Here is a 16573-nt window from a genome sequence, read left to right on the forward strand (position 1 = left end):
GTTCGTGGTGGACTCAGTGACAGCAAAGCATCCAGGTCCTGTCAGTGCAAAACAACCCCCACTCATCATCCCTCCACCGCCATGCTTGACAGTTCGTATCAGGTGTTTGTGTTAATATGTTATGTTTGGTTTTCTCCAATCACGACACTGTGTGTTATTGACTTTGTTACAGCAGTCTTGTGGTTTGTTCAAATGCAAGTTTGCATTTGAACAAAAATCACCTGTCCTGCCATGTTGTTTTTAAAGAAAACGGGCTTTCTCCTGGCAACCCTTCTAAATAAAACACTATACATATTCAGCTTTTTTCTAATTTTACTGTTGTGAACATTAGTATTTAACATGTTAGCTGAGGCCCGTAAAGTCAGAGATATAGGTCTTGGTTATTTGCAGTTTCTCTGAGCGTTGCTCAGTTTGACCTTGCTGGGATGTCAACTCCCGCAAAGATTGCAGTATTGTGTTAACACACACCTCAAAGCTCGAGACCACCAAACTGTGAGAACTTCTGCTTTCAGTGGATGGCAACATTCAGTGACAATGAATTAGTAAAATGCATTTCATTAGCACAATTTGCTAGCAAAATGGTGATGCACAGTTGACTGCATGTGACTGTACACCTGTACATACATTAATTTAATATCAATTCTATATCACTGAATCTATTGTCAAATTAATTAAAAAAATCACCTTGTATACTTATGGTGGTGGTGAAAGAAATAATAAAAATAAATAAATAGAAATGGGGGAATTCAGCAAAGAAGGGGTCCACCTTCTAGGAAGCATACATCATGTATATGCAATAAAACAAAATAGTAGAATTAGGAGAGGGAAATTCAAAATGACATAATGGTAAATTTTATGTATTTTTGCTATGAAACTAATACAAGGTGCCTCACACTTCCTGTTTTTTTCCTTTTCCATAAACTAAACACTGCAATTGATATAATTACAAGGAAGTTAAACTGCATTTTTATGCACAATGTAAACAAAGAAAATAATAAAGCACTCGACTGAATATGCATTGCTGGTGAATCAGCAGTAATCTAACCTTTGATGCAATTTCTGGGACTTAAGGGGTCCTGTGTTTTCCTGGATCTGTGTGAGCAAAGGACCTTAGTGTCTTTTTACCCATTTACCCATTATTTATTACGCCATTAGTGTATTGTCTGAAAACCCATATCCCACACAAGAGAATTTACATAATGGGAAATCCGATTATCAAGGAGATTTTATAGAAAGACACTGATTAAGGTTGATTAATGGGTGGGTAGCACATACTGTATCATACGCCCAGGCTTTGGCTGGGCACTGCAGAGAATTCTCCAATACACCCTCACTTGGCAGAGAGCTCAAATGTGAAGGAATTGTCAGAGTAACCAATAGTTACATGTAGCAACAAACACAGTTTTTAGCCTGTAGCATGTGAGTAATATGTTGGATGATTCAGAATTATTTCTCCCCCCTCTGGCTGGATAGGCCCATGTGAGTGTCTGTGTGTGCCGTAGACCATAGGCAGATATCATTGAGGGCGTATAAAAGTATACAATAGCTAGATAGACCCTTATGCTGAAATTATTCTTTTCTGTGGGTAAATGAAGTGGATTTCTATGTCCACTTCTTCTACACATGGCCCACCCGCTCTCTCCTTTGCATTCCTTATCTGTTTTTCTGTGAGACATTTGTGCACAAGGGGGAATTCCAGTATATTCTCAGTGGCAGACTTATCGAGCTGTCCCTTAGAGGGACATGCTTATAAATTTCCCTAGAAGCTCAATATAGATTACATGCTATATGAAGTTTGAGGCTGGAAGGTGAATAATTCAACCCAGTGGAATACAACAAACAGCATATTTATAAGAAAATAGATTTTAACCCATGATTCATACTTGGGCTTCATAAACTCAGTGCACTTCTGATTTTTAATTCACCCCACTCAGTTAAACTGTAATGTTAGCTAGCTGCGTACTACTCTTGGTTGGCAGATGTACGGAAAGAAAATAATTTCTACATGAAATTGCTGAAATGTTTTGTGTTGTTTTACACTTTGAGCGTCACAGTGAGATAGCAATTTAGTCCAGTTTAGTCTAAAAAAATTGGGTCACCAACATCGGTACAGTCTAAACGGGTTCATTAGCCAGAGGGCGAAAAATAAACATGTATAATTGACTGTGAGGTGCAGTATCCCTTTAATACCATTACAGAGGGTTTGCTGGATATGATACTGAAATGTGTTTCTACAGTTATTCTAATAATAGGCAGTCCAGTTCCACACCACTACTAAATAACCAACAGTGAGCCTAAAAGCAACACCTCTCACATCACATAACATCACTGAACTTTATTTTTTCTCTGTAGGTTGGATATTTCAGTTCTTGTATTGGGTTGTGGTTTGTGAGTTTACTGGCGTATCTTCTAAAAATCTCACTAAGTGTGAATTACTTTTGTTGCTTTAAAAATGTCTTTCACAGAAAAAAAACGGTTTATACATCAAAGAGAAACAAACTCCATTTTTAGCATCTGACAAGCAAATTTAAAAGTCCAACAACAAATCTACAAATAGATTATTGGCACAGCAATCTAATTAAAATGTGACTTTAACAGCACCCTATGCAATGCATCTTTTGTTTCCTCTCCCTGCATTGTGTTATCTTCTCAAAATCCTGTTTATTTGCATGAGTTTAGCAGAAGTCAGGAAGTATCCAGAATAAATCAATATAACAGGGGTGAGAAGTGTGACACGTGTTGAATTAACTATGCAGTCTATGAGTTTATGGTGGTATTTATTGTACACATTACCGTTCATAACATTTTATATATCAATAAAATTAATGATAATTTGTTTCCACACTTGATGTAAATATGTCGTTCTGTATGGACAAAATGTCATCTTTCTGTTGACCAGAGATTGCTAAGTATATGATTTACTTGACTGGAAGTAAACATTCACAGTACTTTCTCTTCCTTGGAGCTGCACTAGTGTTTCCTGGATTTCTGCACTGCTGAGCTTGTTTAAAGAACTATCAAACATTAGTTATTTTAACCGGCTGGTATTATAAAAAACACTGATAAACTGCTACAGAGAGGACCCCTGCTGGAAAACTGCATATTTTGAGAGAAGGCTCATCCAGTCTAACTACTAAAATGATTGCGCCACTTTGTGGTCACATAGTATAATAACAAGTTGGCAACAGCTTCCTTTTTTTGTTTGGATTTTTCCCTGTGGAAAAGTTACATTTTCTGTGATATTTCTCTGGCTAATTCTTTTACTGCCCTATATCATATTGGTATAGGATGATATCCTGTCATCACATCACATGACATGTACTCATCGCTGAATAGTACATGTCAGAGCAACCAAGTAGGTGGTTGTTAAGAATTAAAATATATAAATCCAGAATTTAAACTGATACATTTATAAATACAGCATTGACAGTGCATAGGAGCAAAAACACAAAAAACAAAAACTTTTCTCCATAACTATTTTGTAGTATGCCGCATTTGTTCGTAATGTTCCCTCTGTACACGACCACAGTACATTTAAAATCACAACAATCTGAACAATCAGGATATAATTGAAGTATCCTAATACTTATACAGCCAGCTGTATGCCATACAGGATGTTTTGTGTACAAACAGATCAGACTGCGCATAAAACATGACAGTAGCCACCTTGACATCACCCACATTTTTGATAAGTCCATAATATCCGATGTGGTCTTCTGCTGCTGTTGCACATCTGCTTCATGGTTCAGTGTGTTGTGTGCATTCAGATGCTTTTATACCTTGGTTGTAATAAATGGTGATTTGAGTTACTTTGCCTTCCTTTCAGCTCAAAGGAGTCTGGACAATGCATTTTCACTCAGAGAACTGCCGCTCACTGGGTATTTTCTGTTTTTTAGATCATTCTCTGGAAACTCTAAGATGTGCAGGAAATTCCCAGTAGGTCAGCAGTTTCTGAAATACTCAGACCGTATGACACCTACAACCAATGCCACATTAAGTCACCTTTCTTCACCATTCTGATAGTTTAAACTTTAGCTGGTCATCTTGACCAATGTCTAGAGGCCCAAATCCACAGAGCTGCTTCCATTCAGTTATCTGATTAGATATTTGGACAACAAGCAGATGATTGTGTTTACCTAACCTGGAAATAGCCTGTAATGATAGAGTTCTGTGGAAGTTTGATCCTTCTTTCTTTTCTTTTCTTTTCTTTTCTTTTCTTTTCCTTTCTTTTCTTTTCTTTTCTTTTCTTTTCTTTTCTTTTCTTTTCTTTTCTTTTCTTTTCCATGTCAGACAATGTAATGAGGCCTTGGCAACCCATTATTGAGGGGGGAAACCAGTTTACAAGGAAGTGAGTCATCACATGTAAGGCTCCTGTCTGTATAGGCTGTCTGTTTGAAAAGCAAGCATATGATCAGAATCGCCAACACTAAGATTAAAATTTTTTATTATCAAAACTGAGCAAATACCATAATTATATAAATGTTAGAATCAGAAGCTGAGAACTATCATAATTCACACATTCAGTTAATATAATATTTCTACATTTTCAGTACTTAAAGATGATTTATAAGGTTATTCTGCATAGTAAGTCATTTTACTTATATTGTAAAACTAATATGTTTGCCCTTGTATTCAAGTCAATTCATATCTGCATGTCTCTATGTGATATTGATCTATTTGTTGAGGGAAGTTCATGGAATTTCCTCCAGATATTTGAAGTCTCAGCATGTTGCCATTCTCGCCCGCTGAGCTGAAAAATGTCAGCAGATGCAGTAGAAAGCTGATGGTATTCTAACACACTCAGCTGTAAAAGGAGGCTTTGAACTTTAAAGAATTCAACCAGGAAGCTATACTGACCACAGGGTCACAAGTTTCCAGTGACCCTACCCTAAGGGCACTGTGATGCAAAGCTTATAGGTTTACATAGGAATGTCATGATAAACCACCAGTAAAAATCACATTGGTGTATGAAATCCTTAATAAGAAATTCATTTTATTTAGTCCTTTGTGTTGACAAACCTTGCTGTTTAAAGTTATCTGTTTTAGTCCCAGACATGAAATCCATGCACTTCATAACATCTCCACTGGGAGTCAGCATAGGGCACGAGACGTGTTTTAACATGCTACAAACATGTTAAAACATGTGCTGGAAATATAAAGATATTTATTAATAGCATACTTATGTTGTTATGTTCCAAAGTGACAATTTATCAGCAATGCTTCATAATTTCTGACTACAAGGAATACAAATTAGGCTTAGAGTTGTTAAATGTTGTATGAATGCAGATATGTGAAGAAAAAAGATACAAACGTTTTCTCACTGTTTTAATTACAATATATTATAAGGTTACACATCACGTGTAACATAAAAAATAAAAGTATAAGATAAAATGGGACATTTGTATTCAAACAGTGTTATAACTTGTGAAGTTAAAATCCATTCTGACAAAAGCAGTAAAATTAAGTATAAGTGTGACCTGAAGGTTGATATCCTATGGAGTGATATGGGTTAAAATACAATAAGCAGAGAGTTCAGATGGTTTGACTTTTACTAATTTTCATTCTCATTTCTCTGTTTGTCCTGACAAATAAAGCCGTCTTTTTCTTTATCTTCTCCTCCTCCTTCTCCTCCTGCCTGGCACTTCCATATTTAATAACCTTTGACCCATATATACACTATCCCTCCTCTGCATATGTCCAAACCATGTCAGCCTTGCCTCTCTAACTTTGTCTCCAAACTGCACAACCTTAGTTGTCACTCTTATATACCCGTTTCTAGTGTTGTTCATTCTGGTCATTCCCAACATCCAATAGCTTAACATCTTCAACTGTGCAGGTCTCACTACTATTCCCTTTCACTGCAATCCGTTGCTGCTATCCTTCTGCCACAATTCACCCCTGAAATTCTTGATTTCCAAAGTCGTCCAATAAACTATCGTCCAGTGCTGCTTAGCTTCATTCTCCCCTGCTGTCTTCCAGTCTCCCATCTCCTTCAGGTTGCATAAGATGTAGTCTACATGTGTACCTTCCTCCACTCTTGTACGTCATCCTAAGTTTCTGTTTCTCCTTCTCTTTGAAATATTTGTTCACCACAGCCATTTTCATCATTTTCTCAAAATCCACTAACGTGCGTTCTTCTGCATTCCTCTCCCTAACATAATATCTACCCAACAATTCCTGGCATCACCCGTGTTCCCTTAACCCAAATCCAATCCACTCTACAACTTCATCCAACTCCAGAATTCTTTTTCCTCTTTTACGAACATCCAACCTGTGGGACATACGCAATGACACCATATTATTTTATATATACAGATATATGTTCTGAAGATATATAAAACGTGTTTAGCAAATAATACTTGTATTACTATTGTTTGGGAAATGAAAACTATATTATATTAAGACTGTTTAGTATTTTTAACATAACTTAAACCCTTTTATAAATCTATAAAGGGAAATTATAGCGATATTTTTGAGTCTCACACATTTCTTACTAATGTGTGGATCTGGTGTTTGTGTGACATGACGTTTTAGGGATTTTTGCCCATAGATGATAAGAGAAGATTATTTCAAATGTCATTAAGAGCCATATTACAGTTTTTCTCAAATGTTAAAACACAAAAGCCAATCCTGTAACCCAAATGACCAGTAGTCTAAACACATTTACTAAATGTAGCCACCATATTCCAGTACCATAAACACATGTCACATGAAGACACAATTCACAAAACACAAGCCTCTGTACTCATAAATCTAAACACATTTTTCCTTGCTAAAACACATGTTGCAAAACAACTCTGCTCATATTCTCAAATGAAAGCCCATGTGATGCAAAATGCTTGCCACAGTCACCAATCTTTGAACACAGGGAACACACCTGGCGTCAGTCACTACACACAACGACTCAAAATTGAAGACACCTGTTGCTAATGATGTGACCCCACCTATAAAAGCATAGTTTGGAGAAGATGCCAAACAATCACAATGGATGAAGGCATTCGAGCGTGCGGAAGGAGAAGAGCTGCAGGCCAAAGAGGAAGAGGGGTTGAGATCAGAGGAGGAAGAGGTGAAGGCCTAAGAAGAAGAGGAGTTCGGAGTAGAGGAGGAAGAGAAGGAGGCCAACAAGAGAGAGGAGAAGGTCCAGGTGGGAGAAGAAGACAACCTCGCACCATCATACAGTTTTTCTCAAATGTTAAAACACAAAAGCCAATCCTGTAACCCAAATGACCAGTAGTCTAAACACATTTACTAAATGTAGCCACCATATTCCAGTACCATAAACACATGTCACATGAAGACACAATTCACAAAACACAACCCTCTGTACTCATAAATCTAAACACATTTTTCCTTGCTAAAACACATGTTGCAAAACAACTCTGCTCATATTCTCAAATGAAAGCCCATGTGATGCAAAATGCTTGCCACAGTCACCAATCTTTGAACACAGGGAACACACCTGGCGTCAGTCACTACACACAACGACTCAAAATTGAAGACACCCGTTGCTAATGATGTGACCCCACCTATAAAAGCATAGTTTGGTGAAGATGCCAAACAATCACAATGGATGAAGGCATTCGAGCGTGCGGAAGGAGAAGAGCTGCAGGCCAAAGAGGAAGAGGGGTTGAGATCAGAGGAGGAAGAGGTGAAGGCCTAAGAAGAAGAGGAGTTCGGAGTAGAGGAGGAAGAGAAGGAGGCCAACAAGAGAGAGGAGAAGGTCCAGGTGGGAGAAGAAGACAACCTCACACCATCATAACAGATGATATGCGAGCAACAGTAATTGATCATGTCATTGGCCATGGCATGACAATGGCTGAAGCGGGACGAAGAGTACATCCAAACCTGAGTAGGTTCACCGTGGCCACCATTATCAAGGCATTTAGACAACACAACAGGTATAGTACGCTATTGCTTTCTTTGTCACACTACAGTTTTACAGGCCTGTGAAAGTGGTCTGTTACTTTACATGTAGTTTTACATATAAATCAGTCAATTGACAACACATGTTTCTTTCTTTAGAGCTGAAAGGATGCCACATAGAGGTGGGAGGGTTGCCATATTCACAGCGGCACAAGAAACCCTCATTGCAGATATGGTCCGTGAGAACAACTGCATTAGACTCCGAGAGATTAGAGACAAAGTCATTGCAGATAATGTAAACTTTGAGAACATTGATGCTGTCAGCGTGTCCACAATAGACCGAGTTCTCCGGCGCCAACAGATGAGGATGAAACAGGTCTACAGGGTTCCCTTTGAGCGCAACTCTGCGCGACACATAGAACAACGTTACGAGTATGTGCAAGTACGTATACATCCATGTCCACAGTACAGTTAGTGGACATACTGTGTTGCTTAGTGGCCTACATTACTTCTGGACAATACTGTGCTACCTGATTGACCGTTCTGAACACCTGTACGCTTTTCCATGTTCACAGAGGATAATGCAGTTGGATGCGATGGCCAGACCCCATGAGTACCTCTTCCTGGATGAGGCTGGCTTCAACCTCCAGAAACGAAGGCGAAGAGGCCGTAACATCATTGGCCAAAGAGCCATCACTGAGGTTCCTGGCCAACGGGGGGGTAATATTACTCTTTGTGCAGCTATGGGTACGGAGGGGCTTGTCCACCGGCATGCTGTCCTTGGGTCTTACAACACCCAACGTCTCCTCACCTTCCTAGAGGAGCTAAAAGACATCCTCCTGGACCGTCAACAACACCATCCTAGGCTAGCACATCACATGTATGTGATCATTTGGGACAACGTCCGCTTCCACAAAACACACCAAATCAGAGAGTGGTTCACCACCAACAGTGACCACTTTTTAAACGTCTGTCTGCCACCCTACTCCCCTTTCCTGAACCCTATAGAGGAGTTCTTCTCATCATGGAGATGGAAGGTGTATGACAGACAGCCATACACAAGAGAGAACCTCGTACGGGCAATGGAGCTGGCCTGTGCTGACATCCCAGTGGAGGCCTTCCAGGGATGGATTCGCCATTCCAGGGCGTTTTTCCCGCGGTGCCTAGCAAGGGACAATATAGCCTGTGATGTGGATGAGGTGATGTGGCCCAATGCAGCTCGGCGACATGATGCCGCACAGTGACTGTGTGTAATACTGTAAAAAGACCGTGTAGACAATAAAAAAGACTTCACACCCTGATCATGTTTCCGAGAGTACTGTTGTGTGCGATAGATTCTGTTTTTGCATTGAGTTGTGTTACAGTAGTGTACGTACATGCAGGATGTTTTTATAGATTTATAGTCTTCATGTGAAACTCACAAATCTAAATGCCTAATCCTCTGCAGGGTTCTATGACGATCCGTTACTGTACAGTTTATAAAAATATGCATTGGCAGTTATGAACCAAAGAACCTTCTCACAAATTGAGCATTGTGTTTTCAATTGTTTTGCTGTAGTGTGTAATGCTGTGTATAGTGTTTACAGTTTTGACAGCTTCGAACTGCTCTCTTGGTGTGGGAGTTTGAGTTTTGCAGTGGGAAGGTGTGGTTGTGTTTATGTAGCTTTAGAGAAGGGTGTTGTGTTTGGACATTGGGGGACCTGGTGGTAACGTTTGTGACATGTGTTTTAGCATTTGAGAAAAACTGTAATCTGATCAATAGAATAGAAAAGCCCTTTAATGTCATTGTAGATGTACAAAATAATTGTACGGTGAAGTGCTAAAAGCCTTATTAAGAGACTTAAAAGGCTATTGGGTGATTTACTATGACCACATAGTACATGCTTCAGTTTCAATATTCAAATAAATTTTGTTCCCTTCAGATTTATGTTCACCAAAATAAATGTAGCTTTGAAAGACATCTGACGTTTAATTGATCAAATGTTTTCAGTGTGTTTGCACTTGTGTTTGTGTGTTCATCTGCATGATATGTCTTTCTTCATCCATCAATACAGATGTTGGGCAGAAGAACAGGACAGCTTAAGTATCCGAGGGTCTGTGGTTTTGTGGAAGGAAACGTGGTTTCTACTAATAATCTTTCTTCCATTAAACAAACGTACATGACCTGATGCGTCAGTATCCTGTCTATGGTCTTATGGGCGTCATGGCTGGTGGTCCACCTATGTATGACCGGTGTCTGTTCACACCACAGCACCCTCCAGGGACACTCAACACAAATACATACATCACATACTGAGCTTCCTACATGCCTCCTCATTCAAACAGACAGTTTATGGCAGAAAAACCAACAGTGGTAATCAGACCCAGTGCACAGATGGCTGTCTTTAGCTTGATGAATTCGCTGTAGTTTTCATGGGAACCTTGGAAACAAATTCTTTGACTAAATAATTCCAGGACTTCCAAACCAAACCAGAGATGAGTGTAACTGAGGGGTGTCCTTTGCCTCCACATTCGTCACATATTTACGAGAATAATAACGCATTAAACACCTGAACAAGGAGCTCACTCATTCATGCACAGAAATAATAAAATATCCTATAACGATTTATCAGGTACATGCAGGAGATATGATTAATCACTTTATTACTTATTACTTGTATTTAATCATTGGCTACTTCCTATTAAGTACTGTCCACATCCTAATTCACATAATTAAACTTGGTTCATTCTCTCTTAATAATTATGTATCTGTCTAACTTGTCCTTGTATACAAAGCGGCATTCAGTCTCTGATCCTTTTGATATTATATATCACTTGATTCTCACACTCAATATCGTGGTGTGCAATAAGGAGTACATCAAGGCTCTGTTCTTGGCCTATTTAACTTCTTAGTAAAAGTAATACAAAAATGCTATACATTTCCATTACTCCTCTGATAATACTCATTTTTTTAACCTAATTCTCAAGTTAATAAAATATAGGCTCTCCTGATTAGTCACATAGATACCAGGAACTCTGAATATTTGTTAAGGTTGCTATGAACAATGGTATGGCATTTGAAAGCACGGTGTTTTAACCTCCTAAGACCCGCACTCCTCTACAGCATTCATTTTTAATTTCTCTTTGATATTTGGTCACATTGGGGCCCAATGAATGTAAAAACAAAGAATTACCAGATTTTTTTAACCTTATTTTTGTTTTTAAGAAAAATAAGAGCCACATATGAGGATAGTTGTTTAAAATTTTGATAGAACAGTAGCAGTATAATGTCCTCGTAAGTGGATATCAGGCCCTTGTAGAGCAAAATTGAGTATTTTGGTCTAAATAACCCAAAGTGTGATGTCCAAATATGTGGATGCCAGGTCCTAGGAGGTTAAAGATGACCTTTTTTCCATTTTTATTATATAGATCACACACATCTTTTTCTGCTAATACGGAGCTTATCGTGGCTTTGTTTTGTATTATATGATACTAATTGCCAAATGGTTTAGAATGATCCAGCTAGAATAATGACTGAAACTAAGATGTCCTATAATACACATCTGCCTATCTTGAACGTTGTTTTCTGTATCATTTTACTTATTATCAGTTTTTATTATTTTCATTTTTGGCTTTTTCCCTCTCTTTCTCCCCTTCTTTAGTTTCTTTCCTGACCTCTGGTTGTCCCCTACAATTTATTGCTGGCATAGATGAATTGCGTTTGTTCATCAGGGTTATATACACTGCTGCCTTTTCAACCAAGAAAGAGTCACTGCAGAATCCAAATACACAAATCAACTGCTCAGTCCACAACATAGCAGTGAAAAATGTCACCCCAGGCAAAGTCTTTTTTGTCAATCATAAAACTGAAACCTGTTCCTTCCATTATTCTACAAGTGTTTTTTATTTTCTTTTGGAGGTTTTTAAAGCAGATGAAAATGCAAATATAAGAAACAGTTTGTATAGTTAGTAAAATGATTCGTGACTCATGCACGGGGTGTATAATCCCTGCATGACCTCTGATGCCTCTTTTCATTTGTTTGCTCTGACTGAAACAAGGGGAATATTCATGTGTTGCGTTGTGTTTGTTTCATTTAATATCAATACCACATGTAATCTGGTTCTCATATGTGGTGATTTATGTCATTTATTTCAGCCTTCAACTGCTTCCTGATGCCAGTTATTAATATTTATGCTAACTGTCCCAGTAAATCATTGTACAGAGTGTAAATGAGAGGGATCAGGGCTCCAATCACCTTGCTATATATGTTATAGTCAAACTCTGTATAGTACTAACATAAAAACAGTGCTCAAAATAATAGAAACACCTTTTCCTAAAAATGAATGGTTAAATACAGCCATGGTAAAAAGGAAGTACACCCTCTGCCATGCATAATTGTATATATAATAAGACATAATAATAATAATAATAATAATACGGATATAGATAATAATCCGTACCAAGTGTTAAAATTACACACAACATATTACACTGTGTCCTTTTTTATTTAACAAAAATGAAGTCAAATGAGGTTGATATGTTGTGTTGTGTCACTGTGCGTTATAGACAAGAATCTCTACTTTGGCCTCATCTATACAAAGAACAGTGCTCCAGAAGTCTTGGGTTTGTTCAGATGCATATTTGTAAAACTAAGTCATGCCGACATGTTCTTTTTAGAGAGAAGAGACTTTTTCCTTTCAACCCTTCCAAACAAAACATATTTGTTCAGTATTTTTCAAATTATAATGTCATGAACTTTAATATTTAAACTACTAACTCAGGCCTGTAGAGATGCAGCTCTTCGCTTTTCTCCAGTTTCTCTAAGGATTGCATGGGTCTAAACTTTGGGTGAATTTGCTGTGACGTCCACTCCCGGGAGGACTGTTGACTGTCTTGAATGTTTTCCATCTGTCAGTCTTTCTCACTGTAGATTAAAGGAGTTAAGATTGTTTGGAAATGACCTCATAACAATTCCCAGATTAATAGAGAGAAAAAAATGATTTCTTGTGTTAACTGCCTAAACCTTTATAGAGGTGCTCACACTTGCTGATGATCATTTAATCAAGTTCATTTGATTAGCAACACCTAGCTGCTGCTCGACCTCTCGTACAGGTGTACTGAATTCTTTACAAACTGTTTCTGCATTTTGATGTCATTTTGTTTACATAAATAATGAAACCATGCAACATGTCATGTTCATGCTCATCCGAAACTGTAATTGTCTAATTTTAAGGCGTGCTATTTTTATTATCTCCTGATATAGCAAATCGTAGAAATGAAAGTAGGTATGCTTTCTTTTTACAGTGACTGCGTATGATTTTAGTTTGTTATTAACAGTGTCCTGAAGCAGTGATGCTTCAGTTTTGTGGTCCTCATTGAGGCTTGTGATGTTCTAATGCACACTTCAGTTTTTCTGGCCTCTCGGCACACTGCAAAGATTTAAAGCATGCAATCGAGGTGCTGTAATTTTTTTCACAAGCTGTGGTCCTGGTTTGGATTCAAGACAGGAGTTGATTTTGCAGCTTCTGGAACGGAAACAAATCAAAGTGTTCAATAATATGTTGTCTTGGTTGAAGGCCTGGAGCTCTTCTTGTGGCTGAAATGTAGCTGGAGCTGAATTGGGCTAGATTGTTCACTACCCAGAATCCTTTGTTGGATGTCAGAACACATTCCTTGTCCATGTGCTGTGTATTTTCTTTTTATTCCTCATGAGCCTTCCATGTAAACCATCCCTGGCCAAATTCATTCATTATTCAAGCATGGAATAAAAGAAGTTTAATCTCTTTGCCAATGAGCCCTTAAATGTATCTTGTTAAGATATTCCCGCAAAACCCTCTAGTCGTTTACCCTGTTTCAGAAGAAACAAGAAAATAAATATTATATGTTTTTCCCTGACGTTACCAGGGTACCATTTTTAGTGACTATAGGATGTTTTGGCACTAGTTTTAAATGGTGGAAAAAATAAATATTTTATAGATATTTTATCTTCCAAGACAAGATAAATAAACTGCAGTAGATAACGTATTCTGGGGTTCAAAGATCAACTTGTAGGAGGTCCCTATAACCACAGGCAACTTCCTTGTACTGTATATGGAGCATATTTGTGGGTATGTGTGTGGTCTGCATTTGCATTTCATATAGGCTCCAGGCCATCCTGTTTACATTACAGGTATTGTTTTAAGGTAGCAGCCATGCAGCACAAGAAGACATTTGTAATCATCTTCCTGCTGAGTGACAATGCAGGAATGAATCAGACAGTAGCCTCCTGCTCCTGGTGATGATACATTCCTGATCCACATTTGTCAACATGTATGATTGGAGATACAAAGTGAATGCATTTGGTCATGGATAGATTATAGAAAAATGGGCCATGTGTGTTAAGCCCTCCCAATTTAAGCCAGTGAGAGGCAAGACAGAAACAACCATAAAGCAGGTCTCCATACGCTGTGGCATTTTTTTATTATTTTTTGTCTATACACTGTATATCTTCCAGGCGTTTTGCATGATTGTACATCTAATTGTGATCATCATTGCCTCTCTTTGATCTTTTCTTCTTATTTGCTCCAATCTGTGTCTGTAATTTTTGTATGTCTTCACAGTTGTCTTGTATCACATACTTGTCATTTTAGCATCGCTTTGTGGGCGGGTGCATTTCGTTCTGGTCGTTCTGGATTTCATTTTGACCAATCTGTGTATGTTTGTATCTCTTCGTGTGTCTTTTTCATCTCATCTTGGCTGCTAAGCATCTCTTTGTTTGATGCCTCTTTGAGATATTATGTTCATTACTCTTCCCTTCATTTTATGTCTCGTATATCTCTTTTGGTTGTTTTGAGTTTCTTTCTGGGAGATCAAGGATAATCTGTCAATGGTTTCAGAAGAAATTTCTGTCTTGACAGTGCAAATGCTCTGAGAACATATGTGGTAAGTTTGGTAGAAAGAAGCCTTCAGTTTATATCTAGAAGTTTCGGCTGATGTCATTCATTTAATTATTATTTCTCAATGTTTTTACATAACTGTTGTATTTTTAATTTTTTTATCTGCTGTTCTCCTCTGCCTGCATTTCCTGCCAAAAGCATCACCTGACCTGCACTTCCTCTCCTTTCCGTTGCTCACCTCATTCATTCATTTATTAGCTCCTTCAGTATAACTACTAATCCATCACAGGCTTTCAACAGTCTGCTATGGCTAATGATAAAACTGGGCCCAGCAAACAGCTTTTCTACTTCATTATCAATTAACATTAATATATTTCAGTTTATTTCTGCTGGTTATGACTTGTTTTAGGTCTAGCTCAATAAACCCTGAAGAGCTGCTATCATCTTTAATCTTACACACAGACCCATGTCAGAAAGTATATTTCATGTAAAGTTTTTCCTGTGACCTTTCTATGCATTAAAGTACAGAAACATTAGCACAACAAAAATATTCCAAATTTTTTGTTTCACATATTAATTTTGATAATAATTTTGGAAAAGAAAAGAAAAGAAAAGAAAAGAAAAGACGATCTTGCTTTATCTAAGCTTATTCCTTCTCTATTATACCAACCCCCCACCCCCACCCCCCACCCCCGACAAAAACAAACAAAGAGAAATGTTGTTGATATTTTACACATATCTGACCTGCCATGTCAGAAATGTAATATTCAATAATGGTAGCTGTGTTTGGAGGAATAACACAGAGTATTGCAGCTGGCTACCTAACATATAGGCTCTTTGGAACTGTGTGGACTCCACATTAGCTATATAGGTTACCTGATCAGTGCCAACACTCACATTATTATAGAGATTATTCCAGTGTGCTGTCACTCACATGGGTAGATATTAAATAGTTCTTTTGTGTGTGCTGAGCCCTGATTGACTTTGATTGTAGAGCATAAAATGCTTGAAATAAAGTGAAGCAGACTGCAAACTCACTAGTTACGTGTTGTCTGCATGTGGCACTGCTCCTGACTCGTTAGCAGAGAAGAGTGGAATATAAAAACTGATTTATGATATCTTCTTGTTTTTTATTATGCACTAAAGCTGAATGTTGCTTCAGGGGCACATTTTAATTACATAAATATTTTGCACATATTTTCCCCTCCAGTTGAAATTTCCTCTTGTTTTGAGTGCAACAATAAAAACTTTTTTGTTCAGTGTGCAGTAAGCACGCTCTCTTTAACTATGATTCAGGCTTCACTTTTTGGCTTTAGTTACCACACAGGAGGCTGGGCCAACTGTCTACCCACATGCTGTATCTCAGATTGCTCTGTGTTTGTCCCAAGTCAACACTGAGTCCTATGAGCATTCCACACATACTAACACCTCACTGCAGAATACCCTATAATGCATTTCAGAAAGCATGTGTGTTTATGGCACAATACCAAACCAATTAACCTGGAGGTGAATGTAGTGCTATTTTTGCACACAGATAAATACAGGAATAAAATAAAGGTCGAAAGCAAGTGCAGGCAGCAAGATTAAGGGTGTATGTGAGTGTGTGCAAGATGAAACTAAATTATGTGTCAGTGTTTGGCTGAATTTGAGCAGATCCAGAATTCATCCTGATGATTCTGTTAGCAGTGACATCATCTGTAAACAGTAGTAGCCCAGTTCCACTGGCTGCCATACATCCTCCCACAACATGCCATAGTCATCAGGGTCGTTTTGTGTTTTTCCATGAGTTACGTGATTTCTTGTGTTTTAGTTTGGCTCTTTATGTATATTTGTTTGGTTGATAGTTTCCTTGAGC

This window comes from Perissodus microlepis, chromosome 16, assembly GCF_051167445.1.
Source record: "Perissodus microlepis isolate ML-2025 ecotype Zambia chromosome 16, ASM5116744v1, whole genome shotgun sequence".
In the NCBI taxonomy this organism is placed as follows: Eukaryota; Metazoa; Chordata; class Actinopteri; order Cichliformes; family Cichlidae; genus Perissodus; species Perissodus microlepis.